Here is a 22481-nt window from a genome sequence, read left to right on the forward strand (position 1 = left end):
CAGAACCCTAAGTCCTAGAGACTCAAGGGTGGTACCGTTGGACTCGGGGTGCACACAAATGGGGGGGTAGGACAAGGTCCCATGTCTGTATCTTGCTCCGCTGAGGATCGGTCAAAACTGACCCTGGTTAAATCCCAAATTTTCACTCTCCCAACTCACTTACATGGGGGAACTTCAAACGCTCATAACTCCAGAACCCTAAGTCCTAGAGACTCAAGGGTGGTACCGTTGGACTCGGGGTGCACACAAATGGGGGGGTAGGACAAGGTCCCATGTCTCTATCTTTCTCAGCTGAGGATTGGTCAAAACTGACTCTGTTTAAAACCCCAAATTTTCACTCTCCCAACTGACTTATATGGGGGAACTTCAAATGCTCATAACTTCAGAACCCTAAGTCCTAGAGACTCAAGGGTGGTACCGTTGGACTCGGGGTGCACACAAATGGGGGGGTAGGACAAGGTCCCATGTCTCTATCTTTCTCAGCTGAGGATCGGTCAAAACTGACTCTGGTTAAAATCCCAAATTTTCACTCTCCCAACTGACTTATATGGGGGAACTTCAAATGCTCATAACTCCAGAACCCTAAGTCCTAGAGACTCAAGGGTGGTACCGTTGGACTCGGGGTGCACACAAATGGGGGGGGTAGGACAAGGTCCCATGTCTCTATCTTTCTCAGCTGAGGATTGGTCAAAACTGACTCTGTTTAAAACCCCAAATTTTCACTCTCCCAACTCACTTATATGGGGGAACTTCAAATGCTCATAACTCCAGAACCCTAAGTCCTAGAGACTCAAGGGTGGTACCGTTGGACTCGGGGTGCACACAAATGGGGGGGTAGGACAAGGTCCCATGTCTCTATCTTTCTCAGCTGAGGATCGGTCAAAACTGACTCTGGTTAAAACCCCAAATTTTCACTCTCCCAACTGACTTATATGGGGGAACTTCAAATGCTCATAACTCCAGAACCCTAAGTCCTAGAGACTCAAGGGTGGTACCGTTGGACTCGGGGTGCACACAAATGGGGGGGTAGGACAAGGTCCCATGTCTCTATCTTGCTCCGCTGAGGATCGGTCAAAACTGACCCTGGTCAAAACTCCAAGCCCTGTACATTCTTAACAACCGTGAACACAAACTTCAACTTGACAAAAAGTACCACAAAAAGGGGGGTCCAAACCACTCCTAGGGCTCTGAAATGTGTTCCTAAACACTTTCTGGGGGAACACTTTTGGCCTTTCACACTTAGGCAGATTTGCACTCTCCCAACTGACTTATATGGGGGAACTTCAAATGCTCATAACTCCAGAACCCTAAGTCCTAGAGACTCAAGGGTGGTACCGTTGGACTCGGGGTGCACACAAATGGGGGGGTAGGACAAGGTCCCATGTCTCTATCTTGCTCCGCTGAGGATCGGTCAAAACTGACCCTGGTCAAAACTCCAAGCCCTGTACATTCTTAACAACCGTGAACACAAACTTCAACTTGACAAAAAGTACCACAAAAAGGGGGGTCCAAACCACTCCTAGGGCTCTGAAATGTGTTCCTAAACACTTTCTGGGGGAACACTTTTGGCCTTTCACACTTAGGCAGATTTGCACTCTCCCAACTGACTTATATGGGGGAACTTCAAATGCTCATAACTCCAGAACCCTAAGTCCTAGAGACTCAAGGGTGGTACCGTTGGACTCGGGGTGCACACAAATGGGGGGGTAGGACAAGGTCCCATGTCTCTATCTTTCTCCGCTGAGGATCGGTCAAAACTGACCCTGGTTAAAACCCCAAATTTTCACTCTCCCAACTGACTTATATGGGGGAACTTCAAATGCTCATAACTCCAGAACCCTAAGTCCTAGAGACTCAAGGGTGGTACCGTTGGACTCGGGGTGCACACAAATGGGGGGGTAGGACAAGGTCCCATGTCTCTATCTTTCTCCGCTGAGGATCGGTCAAAACTGACCCTGGTTAAAACCCCAAATTTTCACTCTCCCAACTGACTTATATGGGGGAACTTCAAATGCTCATAACTCCAGAACCCTAAGTCCTAGAGACTCAAGGGTGGTACCGTTGGACTCGGGGTGCACACAAATGGGGGGGTAGGACAAGGTCCCATGTCTCTATCTTTCTCAGCTGAGGATTGGTCAAAACTGACTCTGTTTAAAACCCCAAATTTTCACTCTCCCAACTCACTTATATGGGGGAACTTCAAATGCTCATAACTCCAGAACCCTAAGTCCTAGAGACTCAAGGGTGGTACCGTTGGACTCGGGGTGCACACAAATGGGGGGGTAGGACAAGGTCCCATGTCTCTATCTTTCTCAGCTGAGGATCGGTCAAAACTGACTCTGGTTAAAACCCCAAATTTTCACTCTCCCAACTGACTTATATGGGGGAACTTCAAATGCTCATAACTCCAGAACCCTAAGTCCTAGAGACTCAAGGGTGGTACCGTTGGACTCGGGGTGCACACAAATGGGGGGGTAGGACAAGGTCCCATGTCTCTATCTTGCTCCGCTGAGGATCGGTCAAAACTGACCCTGGTCAAAACTCCAAGCCCTGTACATTCTTAACAACCGTGAACACAAACTTCAACTTGACAAAAAGTACCACAAAAAGGGGGGTCCAAACCACTACTAGGGCTCTGAAATGTGTTCCTAAACACTTTCTGGGGGAACACTTTTGGCCTTTCACACTTAGGCAGATTTGCACTCTCCCAACTCACTTATATGGGGGAACTTCAAATGCTCATAACTCCAGAACCCTAAGTCCTAGAGACTCAAGGGTGGTACCGTTGGACTCGGGGTGCACACAAATGGGGGGGTAGGACAAGGTCCCATGTCTCTATCTTTCTCAGCTGAGGATTGGTCAAAACTGACTCTGTTTAAAACCCCAAATTTTCACTCTCCCAACTCACTTATATGGGGGAACTTCAAATGCTCATAACTCCAGAACCCTAAGTCCTAGAGACTCAAGGGTGGTACCGTTGGACTCGGGGTGCACACAAATGGGGGGGTAGGACAAGGTCCCATGTCTCTATCTTTCTCCGCTGAGGATCAGTCAAAACTGACCCTGGTTAAATCCCAAATTTTCACTCTCCCAACTCACTTATATGGGGGAACTTCAAATGCTCATAACTCCAGAACCCTAAGTCCTAGAGACTCAAGGGTGGTACCGTTGGACTCGGGGTGCACACAAATGGGGGGGTAGGACAAGGTCCCATGTCTGTATCTTGCTCCGCTGAGGATCGGTCAAAACTGACCCTGGTTAAATCCCAAATTTTCACTCTCCCAACTCACTTACATGGGGGAACTTCAAACGCTCATAACTCCAGAACCCTAAGTCCTAGAGACTCAAGGGTGGTACCGTTGGACTCGGGGTGCACACAAATGGGGGGGTAGGACAAGGTCCCATGTCTCTATCTTTCTCAGCTGAGGATCGGTCAAAACTGACTCTGGTTAAAACCCCAAATTTTCACTCTCCCAACTGACTTATATGGGGGAACTTCAAATGCTCATAACTCCAGAACCCTAAGTCCTAGAGACTCAAGAGTGGTACCGTTGGACTCGGGGTGCACACAAATGGGGGGGTAGGACAAGGTCCCATGTCTCTATCTTTCTCAGCTGAGGATTGGTCAAAACTGACTCTGTTTAAAACCCCAAATTTTCACTCTCCCAACTGACTTATATGGGGGAACTTCAAATGCTCATAACTCCAGAACCCTAGGTCCTAGAGACTCAAGGGTGGTACCGTTGGACTCGGGGTGCACACAAATGGGGGGGTAGGACAAGGTCCCATGTCTCTATCTTTCTCCGTTGAGGATCGGTCAAAACTGACTCTGGTTAAAACCCCAAATTTTCACTCTCCCAACTGACTTATATGGGGGAACTTCAAATGCTCATAACTTCAGAACCCTAAGTCCTAGAGACTCAAGGGTGGTACCGTTGGACTCGGGGTGCACACAAATGGGGGGGTAGGACAAGGTCCCATGTCTCTATCTTGCTCCGCTGAGGATCGGTCAAAACTGACCCTGGTCAAAACTCCAAGCCCTGTACATTCTTAACAACCGTGAACACAAACTTCAACTTGACAAAAAGTACCACAAAAAGGGGGGTCCAAACCACTCCTAGGGCTCTGAAATGTGTTCCTAAACACTTTCTGGGGGAACACTTTTGGCCTTTCACACTTAGGCAGATTTGCACTCTCCCAACTGACTTATATGGGGGAACTTCAAATGCTCATAACTCCAGAACCCTAAGTCCTAGAGACTCAAGGGTGGTACCGTTGGACTCGGGGTGCACACAAATGGGGGGGTAGGACAAGGTCCCATGTCTCTATCTTGCTCCGCTGAGGATCAGTCAAAACTGACTCTGGTTAAAACCCCAAATTTTCACTCTCCCAACTGACTTATATGGGGGAACTTCAAATGCTCATAACTCCAGAACCCTAAGTCCTAGAGACTCAAGGGTGGTACCGTTGGACTCGGGGTGCACACAAATGGGGGGGGTAGGACAAGGTCCCATGTCTCTATCTTTCTCAGCTGAGGATCGGTCAAAACTGACCCTGGTCAAAACTCCAAGCCCTGTACACTCTTAACAACCGTGAACACCAACTTCAACTTGACAAAAAGTACCACAAAAAGGGGGGTCCAAACCACTCCTAGGGCTCTGAAATGTGTTCCTAAACACTTTCTGGGGGAACACTTTGGGCCTTTCACACTTAGGCAGATTTTCACTCTCCCAACTGACTTATATGGGGGAACTTCAAATGCTCATAACTCCAGAACCCTAAGTCCTAGAGACTCAAGGGTGGTACCGTTGGACTCGGGGTGCACACAAATGGGGGGGTAGGACAAGGTCCCATGTCTCTATCTTGCTCCGCTGAGGATCAGTCAAAACTGACTCTGGTTAAAACCCCAAATTTTCACTCTCCCAACTGACTTATATGGGGGAACTTCAAATGCTCATAACTCCAGAACCCTAAGTCCTAGAGACTCAAGGGTGGTACCGTTGGACTCGGGGTGCACACAAATGGGGGGGGTAGGACAAGGTCCCATGTCTCTATCTTTCTCAGCTGAGGATCGGTCAAAACTGACCCTGGTCAAAACTCCAAGCCCTGTACACTCTTAACAACCGTGAACACCAACTTCAACTTGACAAAAAGTACCACAAAAAGGGGGGTCCAAACCACTCCTAGGGCTCTGAAATGTGTTCCTAAACACTTTCTGGGGGAACACTTTGGGCCTTTCACACTTAGGCAGATTTTCACTCTCCCAACTGACTTATATGGGGGAACTTCAAATGCTCATAACTCCAGAACCCTAAGTCCTAGAGACTCAAGGGTGGTACCGTTGGACTCGGGGTGCACACAAATGGGGGGGTAGGACAAGGTCCCATGTCTCTATCTTTCTCAGCTGAGGATCGGTCAAAACTGACTCTGGTTAAAACCCCAAATTTTCACTCTCCCAACTGACTTATATGGGGGAACTTCAAATGCTCATAACTCCAGAACCCTAAGTCCTAGAGACTCAAGGGTGGTACCGTTGGACTCGGGGTGCACACAAATGGGGGGGTAGGACAAGGTCCCATGTCTCTATCTTGCTCCGCTGAGGATCGGTCAAAACTGACCCTGGTCAAAACTCCAAGCCCTGTACACTCTTAACAACCGTGAACACCAACTTCAACTTGACAAAAAGTACCACAAAAAGGGGGGTCCAAACCACTCCTAGGGCTCTGAAATGTGTTCCTAAACACTTTCTGGGGGAACACTTTGGGCCTTTCACACTTAGGCAGATTTTCACTCTCCCAACTGACTTATATGGGGGAACTTCAAATGCTCATAACTCCAGAACCCTAAGTCCTAGAGACTCAAGGGTGGTACCGTTGGACTCGGGGTGCACACAAATGGGGGGGTAGGACAAGGTCCCATGTCTCTATCTTTCTCAGCTGAGGATCGGTCAAAACTGACTCTGGTTAAAACCCCAAATTTTCACTCTCCCAACTGACTTATATGGGGGAACTTCAAATGCTCATAACTCCAGAACCCTAAGTCCTAGAGACTCAAGGGTGGTACCGTTGGACTCGGGGTGCACACAAATGGGGGGGTAGGACAAGGTCCCATGTCTCTATCTTGCTCCGCTGAGGATCGGTCAAAACTGACCCTGGTCAAAACTCCAAGCCCTGTACATTCTCAACAACCGTGAACACAAACTTCAACTTGACAAAAAGTACCACAAAAAGGGGGGTCCAAACCACTCCTAGGGCTCTGAAATGTGTTCCTAAACACTTTCTGGGGGAACACTTTTGGCCTTTCACACTTAGGCAGATTTGCACTCTCCCAACTGACTTATATGGGGGAACTTCAAATGCTCATAACTCCAGAACCCTAAGTCCTAGAGACTCAAGGGTGGTACCGTTGGACTCGGGGTGCACACAAATGGGGGGGTAGGACAAGGTCCCATGTCTCTATCTTTCTCCGCTGAGGATCGGTCAAAACTGACCCTGGTTAAAACCCCAAATTTTCACTCTCCCAACTGACTTATATGGGGGAACTTCAAATGCTCATAACTCCAGAACCCTAAGTCCTAGAGACTCAAGGGTGGTACCGTTGGACTCGGGGTGCACACAAATGGGGGGGTAGGACAAGGTCCCATGTCTCTATCTTTCTCAGCTGAGGATTGGTCAAAACTGACTCTGTTTAAAACCCCAAATTTTCACTCTCCCAACTCACTTATATGGGGGAACTTCAAATGCTCATAACTCCAGAACCCTAAGTCCTAGAGACTCAAGGGTGGTACCGTTGGACTCGGGGTGCACACAAATGGGGGGGTAGGACAAGGTCCCATGTCTCTATCTTTCTCCGCTGAGGATCGGTCAAAACTGACCCTGGTTAAATCCCAAATTTTCACTCTCCCAACTCACTTATATGGGGGAACTTCAAACGCTCATAACTCCAGAACCCTAAGTCCTAGAGACTCAAGGGTGGTACCGTTGGACTCGGGGTGCACACAAATGGGGGGGTAGGACAAGGTCCCATGTCTGTATCTTGCTCCGCTGAGGATCGGTCAAAACTGACCCTGGTTAAATCCCAAATTTTCACTCTCCCAACTCACTTACATGGGGGAACTTCAAACGCTCATAACTCCAGAACCCTAAGTCCTAGAGACTCAAGGGTGGTACCGTTGGACTCGGGGTGCACACAAATGGGGGGGTAGGACAAGGTCCCATGTCTCTATCTTTCTCAGCTGAGGATCGGTCAAAACTGACTCTGGTTAAAACCCCAAATTTTCACTCTCCCAACTGACTTATATGGGGGAACTTCAAATGCTCATAACTCCAGAACCCTAAGTCCTAGAGACTCAAGGGTGGTACCGTTGGACTCGGGGTGCACACAAATGGGGGGGTAGGACAAGGTCCCATGTCTCTATCTTTCTCAGCTGAGGATTGGTCAAAACTGACTCTGTTTAAAACCCCAAATTTTCACTCTCCCAACTGACTTATATGGGGGAACTTCAAATGCTCATAACTCCAGAACCCTAAGTCGTAGAGACTCAAGGGTGGTACCGTTGGACTCGGGGTGCACACAAATGGGGGGGTAGGACAAGGTCCCATGTCTCTATCTTGCTCCGCTGAGGATCGGTCAAAACTGACCCTGGTCAAAACTCCAAGCCCTGTACACTCTTAACAACCGTGAACACAAACTTCAACTTGACAAAAAGTACCACAAAAAAGGGGGGTCCAAACCACTCCTAGGGCTCTGAAATGTGTTCCTAAACACTTTCTGGGGGAACACTTTTGGCCTTTCACACTTAGGCAGATTTTCACTCTCCCAACTCACTTATATGGGGGAACTTCAAATGCTCATAACTCCAGAACCCTAAGTCCTAGAGACTCAAGGGTGGTACCGTTGGACTCGGGGTGCACACAAATGGGGGGGTAGGACAAGGTCCCATGTCTCTATCTTTCTCCGCTGAGGATCGGTCAAAACTGACCCTGGTTAAAACCCCAAATTTTCACTCTCCCAACTGACTTATATGGGGGAACTTCAAATGCTCATAACTCCAGAACCCTAAGTCCTAGAGACTCAAGGGTGGTACCGTTGGACTCGGGGTGCACACAAATGGGGGGGTAGGACAAGGTCCCATGTCTCTATCTTTCTCAGCTGAGGATTGGTCAAAACTGACTCTGTTTAAAACCCCAAATTTTCACTCTCCCAACTCACTTATATGGGGGAACTTCAAATGCTCATAACTCCAGAACCCTAAGTCCTAGAGACTCAAGGGTGGTACCGTTGGACTCGGGGTGCACACAAATGGGGGGGTAGGACAAGGTCCCATGTCTCTATCTTTCTCAGCTGAGGATCGGTCAAAACTGACTCTGGTTAAAACCCCAAATTTTCACTCTCCCAACTGACTTATATGGGGGAACTTCAAATGCTCATAACTCCAGAACCCTAAGTCCTAGAGACTCAAGGGTGGTACCGTTGGACTCGGGGTGCACACAAATGGGGGGGTAGGACAAGGTCCCATGTCTCTATCTTGCTCCGCTGAGGATCGGTCAAAACTGACCCTGGTCAAAACTCCAAGCCCTGTACATTCTTAACAACCGTGAACACAAACTTCAACTTGACAAAAAGTACCACAAAAAGGGGGGTCCAAACCACTCCTAGGGCTCTGAAATGTGTTCCTAAACACTTTCTGGGGGAACACTTTTGGCCTTTCACACTTAGGCAGATTTGCACTCTCCCAACTGACTTATATGGGGGAACTTCAAATGCTCATAACTCCAGAACCCTAAGTCCTAGAGACTCAAGGGTGGTACCGTTGGACTCGGGGTGCACACAAATGGGGGGGTAGGACAAGGTCCCATGTCTCTATCTTGCTCCGCTGAGGATCAGTCAAAACTGACTCTGGTTAAAACCCCAAATTTTCACTCTCCCAACTGACTTATATGGGGGAACTTCAAATGCTCATAACTCCAGAACCCTAAGTCCTAGAGACTCAAGGGTGGTACCGTTGGACTCGGGGTGCACACAAATGGGGGGGTAGGACAAGGTCCCATGTCTCTATCTTTCTCAGCTGAGGATCGGTCAAAACTGACTCTGGTTAAAACCCCAAATTTTCACTCTCCCAACTCACTTATATGGGGGAACTTCAAATGCTCATAACTCCAGAACCCTAAGTCCTAGAGACTCAAGGGTGGTACCGTTGGACTCGGGGTGCACACAAATGGGGGGGTAGGACAAGGTCCCATGTCTCTATCTTGCTCCGCTGAGGATCGGTCAAAACTGACCCTGGTCAAAACTCCAAGCCCTGTACACTCTTAACAACTGTGAACACCAACTTCAACTTGACAAAAAGTACCACAAAAAGGGGGGTCCAAACCACTCCTAGGGCTCTGAAATGTGTTCCTAAACACTTTCTGGGGGAACACTTTGGGCCTTTCACACTTAGGCAGATTTTCACTCTCCCAACTGACTTATATGGGGGAACTTCAAATGCTCATAACTCCAGAACCCTAAGTCCTAGAGACTCAAGGGTGGTACCGTTGGACTCGGGGTGCACACAAATGGGGGGGTAGGACAAGGTCCCATGTCTCTATCTTTCTCAGCTGAGGATCGGTCAAAACTGACTCTGGTTAAAACCCCAAATTTTCACTCTCCCAACTGACTTATATGGGGGAACTTCAAATGCTCATAACTCCAGAACCCTAAGTCCTAGAGACTCAAGGGTGGTACCGTTGGACTCGGGGTGCACACAAATGGGGGGGGTAGGACAAGGTCCCATGTCTCTATCTTTCTCCGTTGAGGATCGGTCAAAACTGACTCTGGTTAAAACCCCAAATTTTCACTCTCCCAACTGACTTATATGGGGGAACTTCAAATGCTCATAACTTCAGAACCCTAAGTCCTAGAGACTCAAGGGTGGTACCGTTGGACTCGGGGTGCACACAAATGGGGGGGTAGGACAAGGTCCCATGTCTCTATCTTGCTCCGCTGAGGATCGGTCAAAACTGACCCTGGTCAAAACTCCAAGCCCTGTACATTCTTAACAACCGTGAACACAAACTTCAACTTGACAAAAAGTACCACAAAAAGGGGGGTCCAAACCACTCCTAGGGCTCTGAAATGTGTTCCTAAACACTTTCTGGGGGAACACTTTTGGCCTTTCACACTTAGGCAGATTTGCACTCTCCCAACTGACTTATATGGGGGAACTTCAAATGCTCATAACTCCAGAACCCTAAGTCCTAGAGACTCAAGGGTGGTACCGTTGGACTCGGGGTGCACACAAATGGGGGGGTAGGACAAGGTCCCATGTCTCTATCTTGCTCCGCTGAGGATCAGTCAAAACTGACTCTGGTTAAAACCCCAAATTTTCACTCTCCCAACTGACTTATATGGGGGAACTTCAAATGCTCATAACTCCAGAACCCTAAGTCCTAGAGACTCAAGGGTGGTACCGTTGGACTCGGGGTGCACACAAATGGGGGGGGTAGGACAAGGTCCCATGTCTCTATCTTTCTCAGCTGAGGATCGGTCAAAACTGACTCTGGTTAAAACCCCAAATTTTCACTCTCCCAACTCACTTATATGGGGGAACTTCAAATGCTCATAACTCCAGAACCCTAAGTCCTAGAGACTCAAGGGTGGTACCGTTGGACTCGGGGTGCACACAAATGGGGGGGTAGGACAAGGTCCCATGTCTCTATCTTGCTCCGCTGAGGATCGGTCAAAACTGACCCTGGTCAAAACTCCAAGCCCTGTACATTCTTAACAACCGTGAACACAAACTTCAACTTGACAAAAAGTACCACAAAAAGGGGGGTCCAAACCACTCCTAGGGCTCTGAAATGTGTTCCTAAACACTTTCTGGGGGAACACTTTTGGCCTTTCACACTTAGGCAGATTTGCACTCTCCCAACTGACTTATATGGGGGAACTTCAAATGCTCATAACTCCAGAACCCTAAGTCCTAGAGACTCAAGGGTGGTACCGTTGGACTCGGGGTGCACACAAATGGGGGGGTAGGACAAGGTCCCATGTCTCTATCTTTCTCCGCTGAGGATCGGTCAAAACTGACCCTGGTTAAAACCCCAAATTTTCACTCTCCCAACTGACTTATATGGGGGAACTTCAAATGCTCATAACTCCAGAACCCTAAGTCCTAGAGACTCAAGGGTGGTACCGTTGGACTCGGGGTGCACACAAATGGGGGGGTAGGACAAGGTCCCATGTCTCTATCTTTCTCCGCTGAGGATCGGTCAAAACTGACCCTGGTTAAAACCCCAAATTTTCACTCTCCCAACTGACTTATATGGGGGAACTTCAAATGCTCATAACTCCAGAACCCTAAGTCCTAGAGACTCAAGGGTGGTACCGTTGGACTCGGGGTGCACACAAATGGGGGGGTAGGACAAGGTCCCATGTCTCTATCTTTCTCAGCTGAGGATTGGTCAAAACTGACTCTGTTTAAAACCCCAAATTTTCACTCTCCCAACTCACTTATATGGGGGAACTTCAAATGCTCATAACTCCAGAACCCTAAGTCCTAGAGACTCAAGGGTGGTACCGTTGGACTCGGGGTGCACACAAATGGGGGGGTAGGACAAGGTCCCATGTCTCTATCTTTCTCAGCTGAGGATCGGTCAAAACTGACTCTGGTTAAAACCCCAAATTTTCACTCTCCCAACTGACTTATATGGGGGAACTTCAAATGCTCATAACTCCAGAACCCTAAGTCCTAGAGACTCAAGGGTGGTACCGTTGGACTCGGGGTGCACACAAATGGGGGGGTAGGACAAGGTCCCATGTCTCTATCTTGCTCCGCTGAGGATCGGTCAAAACTGACCCTGGTCAAAACTCCAAGCCCTGTACATTCTTAACAACCGTGAACACAAACTTCAACTTGACAAAAAGTACCACAAAAAGGGGGGTCCAAACCACTACTAGGGCTCTGAAATGTGTTCCTAAACACTTTCTGGGGGAACACTTTTGGCCTTTCACACTTAGGCAGATTTGCACTCTCCCAACTCACTTATATGGGGGAACTTCAAATGCTCATAACTCCAGAACCCTAAGTCCTAGAGACTCAAGGGTGGTACCGTTGGACTCGGGGTGCACACAAATGGGGGGGTAGGACAAGGTCCCATGTCTCTATCTTGCTCCGCTGAGGATCAGTCAAAACTGACCCTGGTTAAATCCCAAATTTTCACTCTCCCAACTGACTTATATGGGGGAACTTCAAATGCTCATAACTCCAGAACCCTAAGTCCTAGAGACTCAAGGGTGGTACCGTTGGACTCGGGGTGCACACAAATGGGGGGGTAGGACAAGGTCCCATGTCTCTATCTTTCTCTGCTGAGGATCGGTCAAAACTGACCCTGGTGAAAACCCCAAATTTTCACTCTCCCAACTGACTTATATGGGGGAACTTCAAATGCTCATAACTCCAGAACCCTAAGTCCTAGAGACTCAAGGGTGGTACCGTTGGACTCGGGGTGCACACAAATGGGGGGGTAGGACTAGGTCCCATGTCTCTATCTTTCTCAGCTGAGGATCGGTCAAAACTGACTCTGTTTAAAACCCCAAATTTTCACTCTCCCAACTGACTTATATGGGGGAACTTCAAATGCTCATAAATCCAGAACCCTAAGTCCTAGAGACTCAAGGGTGGTACCGTTGGACTCGGGGTGCACACAAATGGGGGGGTAGGACAAGGTCCCATGTCTCTATCTTTCTCAGCTGAGGATCGGTCAAAACTGACTCTGGTTAAAACCCCAAATTTTCACTCTCCCAACTGACTTATATGGGGGAACTTCAAATGCTCATAACTCCAGAACCCTAAGTCCTAGAGACTCAAGGGTGGTACCGTTGGACTCGGGGTGCACACAAATGGGGGGGTAGGACAAGGTCCCATGTCTCTATCTTGCTCCGCTGAGGATCGGTCAAAACTGACTCTGGTCAAAACTCCAAGCCCTGTACACTCTTAACAACCGTGAACACCAACTTCAACTTGACAAAAAGTACCACAAAAAGGGGGGTCCAAACCACTCCTAGGGCTCTGAAATGTGTTCCTAAACACTTTCTGGGGGAACACTTTGGGCCTTTCACACTTAGGCAGATTTTCACTCTCCCAACTGACTTATATGGGGGAACTTCAAATGCTCATAACTCCAGAACCCTAAGTCCTAGAGACTCAAGGGTGGTACCGTTGGACTCGGGGTGCACACAAATGGGGGGGTAGGACAAGGTCCCATGTCTCTATCTTTCTCAGCTGAGGATCGGTCAAAACTGACTCTGGTTAAAACCCCAAATTTTCACTCTCCCAACTGACTTATATGGGGGAACTTCAAATGCTCATAACTCCAGAACCCTAAGTCCTAGAGACTCAAGGGTGGTACCGTTGGACTCGGGGTGCACACAAATGGGGGGGGGTAGGACAAGGTCCCATGTCTCTATCTTGCTCCGCTGAGGATCGGTCAAAACTGACCCTGGTCAAAACTCCAAGCCCTGTACATTCTTAACAACCGTGAACACAAACTTCAACTTGACAAAAAGTACCACAAAAAGGGGGGTCCAAACCACTCCTAGGGCTCTGAAATGTGTTCCTAAACACTTTCTGGGGGAACACTTTTGGCCTTTCACACTTAGGCAGATTTGCGCTCTCCCAACTCACTTATATGGGGGAACTTCAAATGCTCATAACTCCAGAACCCTAAGTCCTAGAGACTCAAGGGTGGTACCGTTGGACTCGGGGTGCACACAAATGGGGGGGTAGGACAAGGTCCCATGTCTCTATCTTTCTCAGCTGAGGATCGGTCAAAACTGACTCTGGTTAAAACCCCAAATTATCACTCTCCCAACTCACTTATATAGGAGAACTTCAAATGGTCATAACTCCAGAACCCTAAGTCCTAGAGACTCAAGGGTGGTACCGTTGGACTCGGGGTGCACACAAATGGGGGGGTAGGACAAGGTCCCATGTCTCTATCTTTCTCCGCTGAGGATCAGTCAAAACTGACTCTGGTTAAAACCCCAAATTTTCACTCTCCCAACTGACTTATATGGGGGAACTTCAAATGCTCATAACTCCAGAACCCTAAGTCCTAGAGACTCAAGGGTGGTACCGTTGGACTCGGGGTGCACACAAATGGGGGGGTAGGACAAGGTCCCATGTCTCTATCTTTCTCAGCTGAGGATCGGTCAAAACTGACTCTGGTTAAAACCCCAAATTTTCACTCTCCCAACTGACTTATATGGGGGAACTTCAAATGCTCATAACTCCAGAACCCTAAGTCCTAGAGACTCAAGGGTGGTACCGTTGGACTCGGGGTGCACACAAATGGGGGGGTAGGACAAGGTCCCATGTCTCTATCTTGCTCCGCTGAGGATCGGTCAAAACTGACCCTAGTCAAAACTCCAAGCCCTGTACACTCTTAACAACCGTGAACACCAACTTCAACTTGACAAAAAGTACCACAAAAAGGGTGTCCAAACCACTCCTAGGGCTCTGAAATGTGTTCCTAAACACTTTCTGGGGGAACACTTTGGGCCTTTCACACATAGGCAGATTTTCACTCTCCCAACTCACTTATATGGGGGAACTTCAAATGCTCATAACTCCAGAACCCTAAGTCCTAGAGACTCAAGGGTGGTACCGTTGGACTCGGGGTGCACACAAATGGGGGGGTAGGACAAGGTCCCATGTCTCTATCTTTCTCAGCTGAGAATCGGTCAAAACTGACTCTGGTTAAAACCCCAAATTTTCACTCTCCCAACTCACTTATATGGGGGAACTTCAAATGCTCATAACTCCAGAACCCTAAGTCCTAGAGACTCAAGGGTGGTACCGTTGGACTCGGGGTGCACACAAATGGGGGGGTAGGACGAGGTCCCATGTCTCTATCTTTCTCAGCTGAGGATCGGTCAAAACTGACTCTGGTTAAAACCCCAAATTTTCACTCTCCCAACTGACTTATATGGGGGAACTTCAAATGCTCATAACTCCAGAACCCTAAGTCCTAGAGACTCAAGGGTGGTACCGTTGGACTCGGGGTGCACACAAATGGGGGGGTAGGACGAGGTCCCATGTCTCTATCTTTCTCCGTTGAGGATCGGTCAAAACTGACTCTGGTTAAAACCCCAAATTTTCACTCTCCCAACTGACTTATATGGGGGAACTTCAAATGCTCATAACTTCAGAACCCTAAGTCCTAGAGACTCAAGGGTGGTACCGTTGGACTCGGGGTGCACACAAATGGGGGGGTAGGACAAGGTCCCATGTCTCTATCTTGCTCCGCTGAGGATCGGTCAAAACTGACCCTGGTTAAATCCCAAATTTTCACTCTCCCAACTCACTTATATGGGGGAACTTCAAATGCTCATAACTCCGGAACCCTAAGTCCTAGAGACTCAAGGGTGGTACCGTTGGACTCGGGGTGCACACAAATGGGGGGGTAGGACAAGGTCCCATGTCTCTATCTTGCTCCGCTGAGGATCGGTCAAAACTGACCCTAGTCAAAACTCCAAGCCCTGTACACTCTTAACAACCGTGAACACCAACTTCAACTTGACAAAAAGTACCACAAAAAGGGTGTCCAAACCACTCCTAGGGCTCTGAAATGTGTTCCTAAACACTTTCTGGGGGAACACTTTGGGCCTTTCACACATAGGCAGATTTTCACTCTCCCAACTCACTTATATGGGGGAACTTCAAATGCTCATAACTCCAGAACCCTAAGTCATAGAGACTCAAGGGTGGTACCGTTGGACTCGGGGTGCACACAAATGGGGGGGTAGGACAAGGTCCCATGTCTCTATCTTGCTCCGCTGAGGATCGGTCAAAACTGACCCTTGTCAAAACTCCAAGCCCTGTACACTCTTAACAACCGTGAACACCAACTTCAACTTGACAAAAAGTACCACAAAAAGGGGGGTCCAAACCACTCCTAGGGCTCTGAAATGTGCTCCTAAACACTTTTTGGGGGAACACTTTTGGCCTTTCACACTTAGGCAGATTTTCACTCTCCCAACTCACTTATATGGGGGAACTTCAAATGCTCATAACTCCAGAACCCTAAGTCCTAGAGACTCAAGGGTGGTACCGTTGGACTCGGGGTGCACACAAATGGGGGGGTAGGACAAGGTCCCATGTCTCTATCTTGCTCCGCTGAGGATCGGTCAAAACTGACCCTGGTTAAATCCCAAATTTTCACTCTCCCAACTCTGTTATATGGGGGAACTTCAAATGCTCATAACTCCAGAACCCTAAGACCTAGAGACTCAAGGGTGGTACCGTTGGACTCGGGGTGCACACAAATGGGGGGGTAGGACAAGGTCCCATGTCTCTATCTTTCTCAGCTGAGGATTGGTCAAAACTGACTCTGGTTAAAACCCCAAATTTTCACTCTCCCAACTGACTTATATGGGGGAACTTCAAATGCTCATAACTCCAGAACCCTAAGTCCTAGAGACTCAAGGGTGGTACCGTTGGACTCGGGGTGCACACAAATGGGGGGGTAGGACAAGGTCCCATGTCTCTATCTTGCTCCGCTGAGGATCAGTCAAAACTGACTCTGGTTAAAACCCCAAATTTTCACTCTCCCAACTGACTTATATGGGGGAACTTCAAATGCTCATAACTCCAGAACCCTAAGTCCTAGAGACTCAAGGGTGGTACCGTTGGACTCGGGGTGCACACAAATGGGGGGGTAGGACGAGGTCCCATGTCTCTATCTTTCTCAGCTGAGGATCGGTCAAAACTGACTCTGGTTAAAACCCCAAATTTTCACTCTCCCAACTGACTTATATGGGGGAACTTCAAATGCTCATAACTCCAGAACCCTAAGTCCTAGAGACTCAAGGGTGGTACCGTTGGACTCGGGGTGCACACAAATGGGGGGGTAGGACAAGGTCCCATGTCTCTATCTTGCTCCGCTGAGGATCGGTCAAAACTGACCCTAGTCAAAACTCCAAGCCCTGTACACTCTTAACAACCGTGAACACCAACTTCAACTTGACAAAAAGTACCACAAAAAGGGTGTCCAAACCACTCCTAGGGCTCTGAAATGTGTTCCTAAACACTTTCTGGGGGAACACTTTGGGCCTTTCACACATAGGCAGATTTTCACTCTCCCAACTCACTTATATGGGGGAACTTCAAATGCTCATAACTCCAGAACCCTAAGTCCTAGAGACTCAAGGGTGGTACCGTTGGACTCGGGGTGCACACAAATGGGGGGGTAGGACAAGGTCCCATGTCTCTATCTTTCTCAGCTGAGAATCGGTCAAAACTGACTCTGGTTAAAACCCCAAATTTTCACTCTCCCAACTGACTTATATGGGGGAACTTCAAATGCTCATAACTCCAGAACCCTAAGTCCTAGAGACTCAAGGGTGGTACCGTTGGACTCGGGGTGCACACAAATGGGGGGGTAGGACAAGGTCCCATGTCTCTATCTTTCTCAGCTGAGGATCGGTCAAAACTGACTCTGGTTAAAACCCCAAATTTTCACTCTCCCAACTGACTTATATGGGGGAACTTCAAATGCTCATAACTCCAGAACCCTAAGTCCTAGAGACTCAAGGGTGGTACCGTTGGACTCGGGGTGCACACAAATGGGGGGGTAGGACGAGGTCCCATGTCTCTATCTTTCTCCGTTGAGGATCGGTCAAAACTGACTCTGGTTAAAACCCCAAATTTTCACTCTCCCAACTGACTTATATGGGGGAACTTCAAATGCTCATAACTTCAGAACCCTAAGTCCTAGAGACTCAAGGGTGGTACCGTTGGACTCGGGGTGCACACAAATGGGGGGGTAGGACAAGGTCCCATGTCTCTATCTTGCTCCGCTGAGGATCAGTCAAAACTGACCCTGGTCAAAACTCCAAGCCCTGTACATTCTTAACAACCGTGAACACAAACTTCAACTTGACAAAAAGTACCACAAAAAGGGGGGTCCAAACCACTCCTAGGGCTCTGAAATGTGTTCCTAAACACTTTCTGGGGGAACACTTTTGGCCTTTCACACTTAGGCAGATTTGCACTCTCCCAACTCACTTATATGGGGGAACTTCAAATGCTCATAACTCCAGAACCCTAAGTCCTAGAGACTCAAGGGTGGTACCGTTGGACTCGGGGTGCACACAAATGGGGGGGTAGGACAAGGTCCCATGTCTCTATCTTGCTCCGCTGAGGATCAGTCAAAACTGACTCTGGTTAAAACCCCAAATTTTCACTCTCCCAACTGACTTATATGGGGGAACTTCAAATGCTCATAACTCCAGAACCCTAAGTCCTAGAGACTCAAGGGTGGTACCGTTGGACTCGGGGTGCACACAAATGGGGGGGTAGGACAAGGTCCCATGTCTCTATCTTTCTCAGCTGAGGATCGGTCAAAACTGACTCTGGTTAAAACCCCAAATTTTCACTCTCCCAACTGACTTATATGGGGGAACTTCAAATGCTCATAACTCCAGAACCCTAAGTCCTAGAGACTCAAGGGTGGTACCGTTGGACTCGGGGTGCACACAAATGGGGGGGTAGGACAAGGTCCCATGTCTCTATCTTGCTCCGCTGAGGATCGGTCAAAACTGACCCTGGTCAAAACTCCAAGCCCTGTACATTCTTAACAACCGTGAACACAAACTTCAACTTGACAAAAAGTACCACAAAAAGGGGGGTCCAAACCACTACTAGGGCTCTGAAATGTGTTCCTAAACACTTTCTGGGGGAACACTTTTGGCCTTTCACACTTAGGCAGATTTGCACTCTCCCAACTCACTTATATGGGGGAACTTCAAATGCTCATAACTCCAGAACCCTAAGTCCTAGAGACTCAAGGGTGGTACCGTTGGACTCGGGGTGCACACAAATGGGGGGGTAGGACAAGGTCCCATGTCTCTATCTTGCTCCGCTGAGGATCAGTCAAAACTGACCCTGGTTAAATCCCAAATTTTCACTCTCCCAACTGACTTATATGGGGGAACTTCAAATGCTCATAACTCCAGAACCCTAAGTCCTAGAGACTCAAGGGTGGTACCGTTGGACTCGGGGTGCACACAAATGGGGGGGTAGGACAAGGTCCCATGTCTCTATCTTTCTCTGCTGAGGATCGGTCAAAACTGACCCTGGTGAAAACCCCAAATTTTCACTCTCCCAACTGACTTATATGGGGGAACTTCAAATGCTCATAACTCCAGAACCCTAAGTCCTAGAGACTCAAGGGTGGTACCGTTGGACTCGGGGTGCACACAAATGGGGGGGTAGGACTAGGTCCCATGTCTCTATCTTTCTCAGCTGAGGATCGGTCAAAACTGACTCTGTTTAAAACCCCAAATTTTCACTCTCCCAACTGACTTATATGGGGGAACTTCAAATGCTCATAAATCCAGAACCCTAAGTCCTAGAGACTCAAGGGTGGTACCGTTGGACTCGGGGTGCACACAAATGGGGGGGTAGGACAAGGTCCCATGTCTCTATCTTTCTCAGCTGAGGATCGGTCAAAACTGACTCTGGTTAAAACCCCAAATTTTCACTCTCCCAACTGACTTATATGGGGGAACTTCAAATGCTCATAACTCCAGAACCCTAAGTCCTAGAGACTCAAGGGTGGTACCGTTGGACTCGGGGTGCACACAAATGGGGGGGTAGGACAAGGTCCCATGTCTCTATCTTGCTCCGCTGAGGATCGGTCAAAACTGACTCTGGTCAAAACTCCAAGCCCTGTACACTCTTAACAACCGTGAACACCAACTTCAACTTGACAAAAAGTACCACAAAAAGGGGGGTCCAAACCACTCCTAGGGCTCTGAAATGTGTTCCTAAACACTTTCTGGGGGAACACTTTGGGCCTTTCACACTTAGGCAGATTTTCACTCTCCCAACTCACTTATATGGGGGAACTTCAAATGCTCATAACTCCAGAACCCTAAGTCCTAGAGACTCAAGGGTGGTACCGTTGGACTCGGGGTGCACACAAATGGGGGGGTAGGACAAGGTCCCATGTCTCTATCTTTCTCAGCTGAGGATCGGTCAAAACTGACTCTGGTTAAAACCCCAAATTTTCACTCTCCCAACTGACTTATATGGGGGAACTTCAAATGCTCATAACTCCAGAACCCTAAGTCCTAGAGACTCAAGGGTGGTACCGTTGGACTCGGGGTGCACACAAATGGGGGGGGGTAGGACAAGGTCCCATGTCTCTATCTTGCTCCGCTGAGGATCGGTCAAAACTGACCCTGGTCAAAACTCCAAGCCCTGTACATTCTTAACAACCGTGAACACAAACTTCAACTTGACAAAAAGTACCACAAAAAGGGGGGTCCAAACCACTCCTAGGGCTCTGAAATGTGTTCCTAAACACTTTCTGGGGGAACACTTTTGGCCTTTCACACTTAGGCAGATTTGCGCTCTCCCAACTCACTTATATGGGGGAACTTCAAATGCTCATAACTCCAGAACCCTAAGTCCTAGAGACTCAAGGGTGGTACCGTTGGACTCGGGGTGCACACAAATGGGGGGGTAGGACAAGGTCCCATGTCTCTATCTTTCTCAGCTGAGGATCGGTCAAAACTGACTCTGGTTAAAACCCCAAATTATCACTCTCCCAACTCACTTATATAGGAGAACTTCAAATGGTCATAACTCCAGAACCCTAAGTCCTAGAGACTCAAGGGTGGTACCGTTGGACTCGGGGTGCACACAAATGGGGGGGTAGGACAAGGTCCCATGTCTCTATCTTTCTCCGCTGAGGATCAGTCAAAACTGACTCTGGTTAAAACCCCAAATTTTCACTCTCCCAACTGACTTATATGGGGGAACTTCAAATGCTCATAACTCCAGAACCCTAAGTCCTAGAGACTCAAGGGTGGTACCGTTGGACTCGGGGTGCACACAAATGGGGGGGTAGGACAAGGTCCCATGTCTCTATCTTTCTCAGCTGAGGATCGGTCAAAACTGACTCTGGTTAAAACCCCAAATTTTCACTCTCCCAACTGACTTATATGGGGGAACTTCAAATGCTCATAACTCCAGAACCCTAAGTCCTAGAGACTCAAGGGTGGTACCGTTGGACTCGGGGTGCACACAAATGGGGGGGTAGGACAAGGTCCCATGTCTCTATCTTGCTCCGCTGAGGATCGGTCAAAACTGACCCTAGTCAAAACTCCAAGCCCTGTACACTCTTAACAACCGTGAACACCAACTTCAACTTGACAAAAAGTACCACAAAAAGGGTGTCCAAACCACTCCTAGGGCTCTGAAATGTGTTCCTAAACACTTTCTGGGGGAACACTTTGGGCCTTTCACACATAGGCAGATTTTCACTCTCCCAACTCACTTATATGGGGGAACTTCAAATGCTCATAACTCCAGAACCCTAAGTCCTAGAGACTCAAGGGTGGTACCGTTGGACTCGGGGTGCACACAAATGGGGGGGTAGGACAAGGTCCCATGTCTCTATCTTTCTCAGCTGAGAATCGGTCAAAACTGACTCTGGTTAAAACCCCAAATTTTCACTCTCCCAACTCACTTATATGGGGGAACTTCAAATGCTCATAACTCCAGAACCCTAAGTCCTAGAGACTCAAGGGTGGTACCGTTGGACTCGGGGTGCACACAAATGGGGGGGTAGGACGAGGTCCCATGTCTCTATCTTTCTCAGCTGAGGATCGGTCAAAACTGACTCTGGTTAAAACCCCAAATTTTCACTCTCCCAACTGACTTATATGGGGGAACTTCAAATGCTCATAACTCCAGAACCCTAAGTCCTAGAGACTCAAGGGTGGTACCGTTGGACTCGGGGTGCACACAAATGGGGGGGTAGGACGAGGTCCCATGTCTCTATCTTTCTCCGTTGAGGATCGGTCAAAACTGACTCTGGTTAAAACCCCAAATTTTCACTCTCCCAACTGACTTATATGGGGGAACTTCAAATGCTCATAACTTCAGAACCCTAAGTCCTAGAGACTCAAGGGTGGTACCGTTGGACTCGGGGTGCACACAAATGGGGGGGTAGGACAAGGTCCCATGTCTCTATCTTGCTCCGCTGAGGATCGGTCAAAACTGACCCTGGTTAAATCCCAAATTTTCACTCTCCCAACTCACTTATATGGGGGAACTTCAAATGCTCATAACTCCGGAACCCTAAGTCCTAGAGACTCAAGGGTGGTACCGTTGGACTCGGGGTGCACACAAATGGGGGGGTAGGACAAGGTCCCATGTCTCTATCTTGCTCCGCTGAGGATCGGTCAAAACTGACCCTAGTCAAAACTCCAAGCCCTGTACACTCTTAACAACCGTGAACACCAACTTCAACTTGACAAAAAGTACCACAAAAAGGGTGTCCAAACCACTCCTAGGGCTCTGAAATGTGTTCCTAAACACTTTCTGGGGGAACACTTTGGGCCTTTCACACATAGGCAGATTTTCACTCTCCCAACTCACTTATATGGGGGAACTTCAAATGCTCATAACTCCAGAACCCTAAGTC

The 22481-nt window shown here is 48.5% G+C and overlaps 1 pseudogene; it reads right to left on the bottom strand.

Moving 5' to 3' along the window:
• The window catches only part of LOC121182858, an 87698-nt pseudogene that overhangs the window by 48553 nt on the left and 16664 nt on the right, over positions 1-22481 (bottom strand).

Source organism: Toxotes jaculatrix, chromosome 6 (genome assembly GCF_017976425.1).
Source record: "Toxotes jaculatrix isolate fToxJac2 chromosome 6, fToxJac2.pri, whole genome shotgun sequence".
Lineage (NCBI taxonomy): Eukaryota > Metazoa > Chordata > Actinopteri > Toxotidae > Toxotes > Toxotes jaculatrix.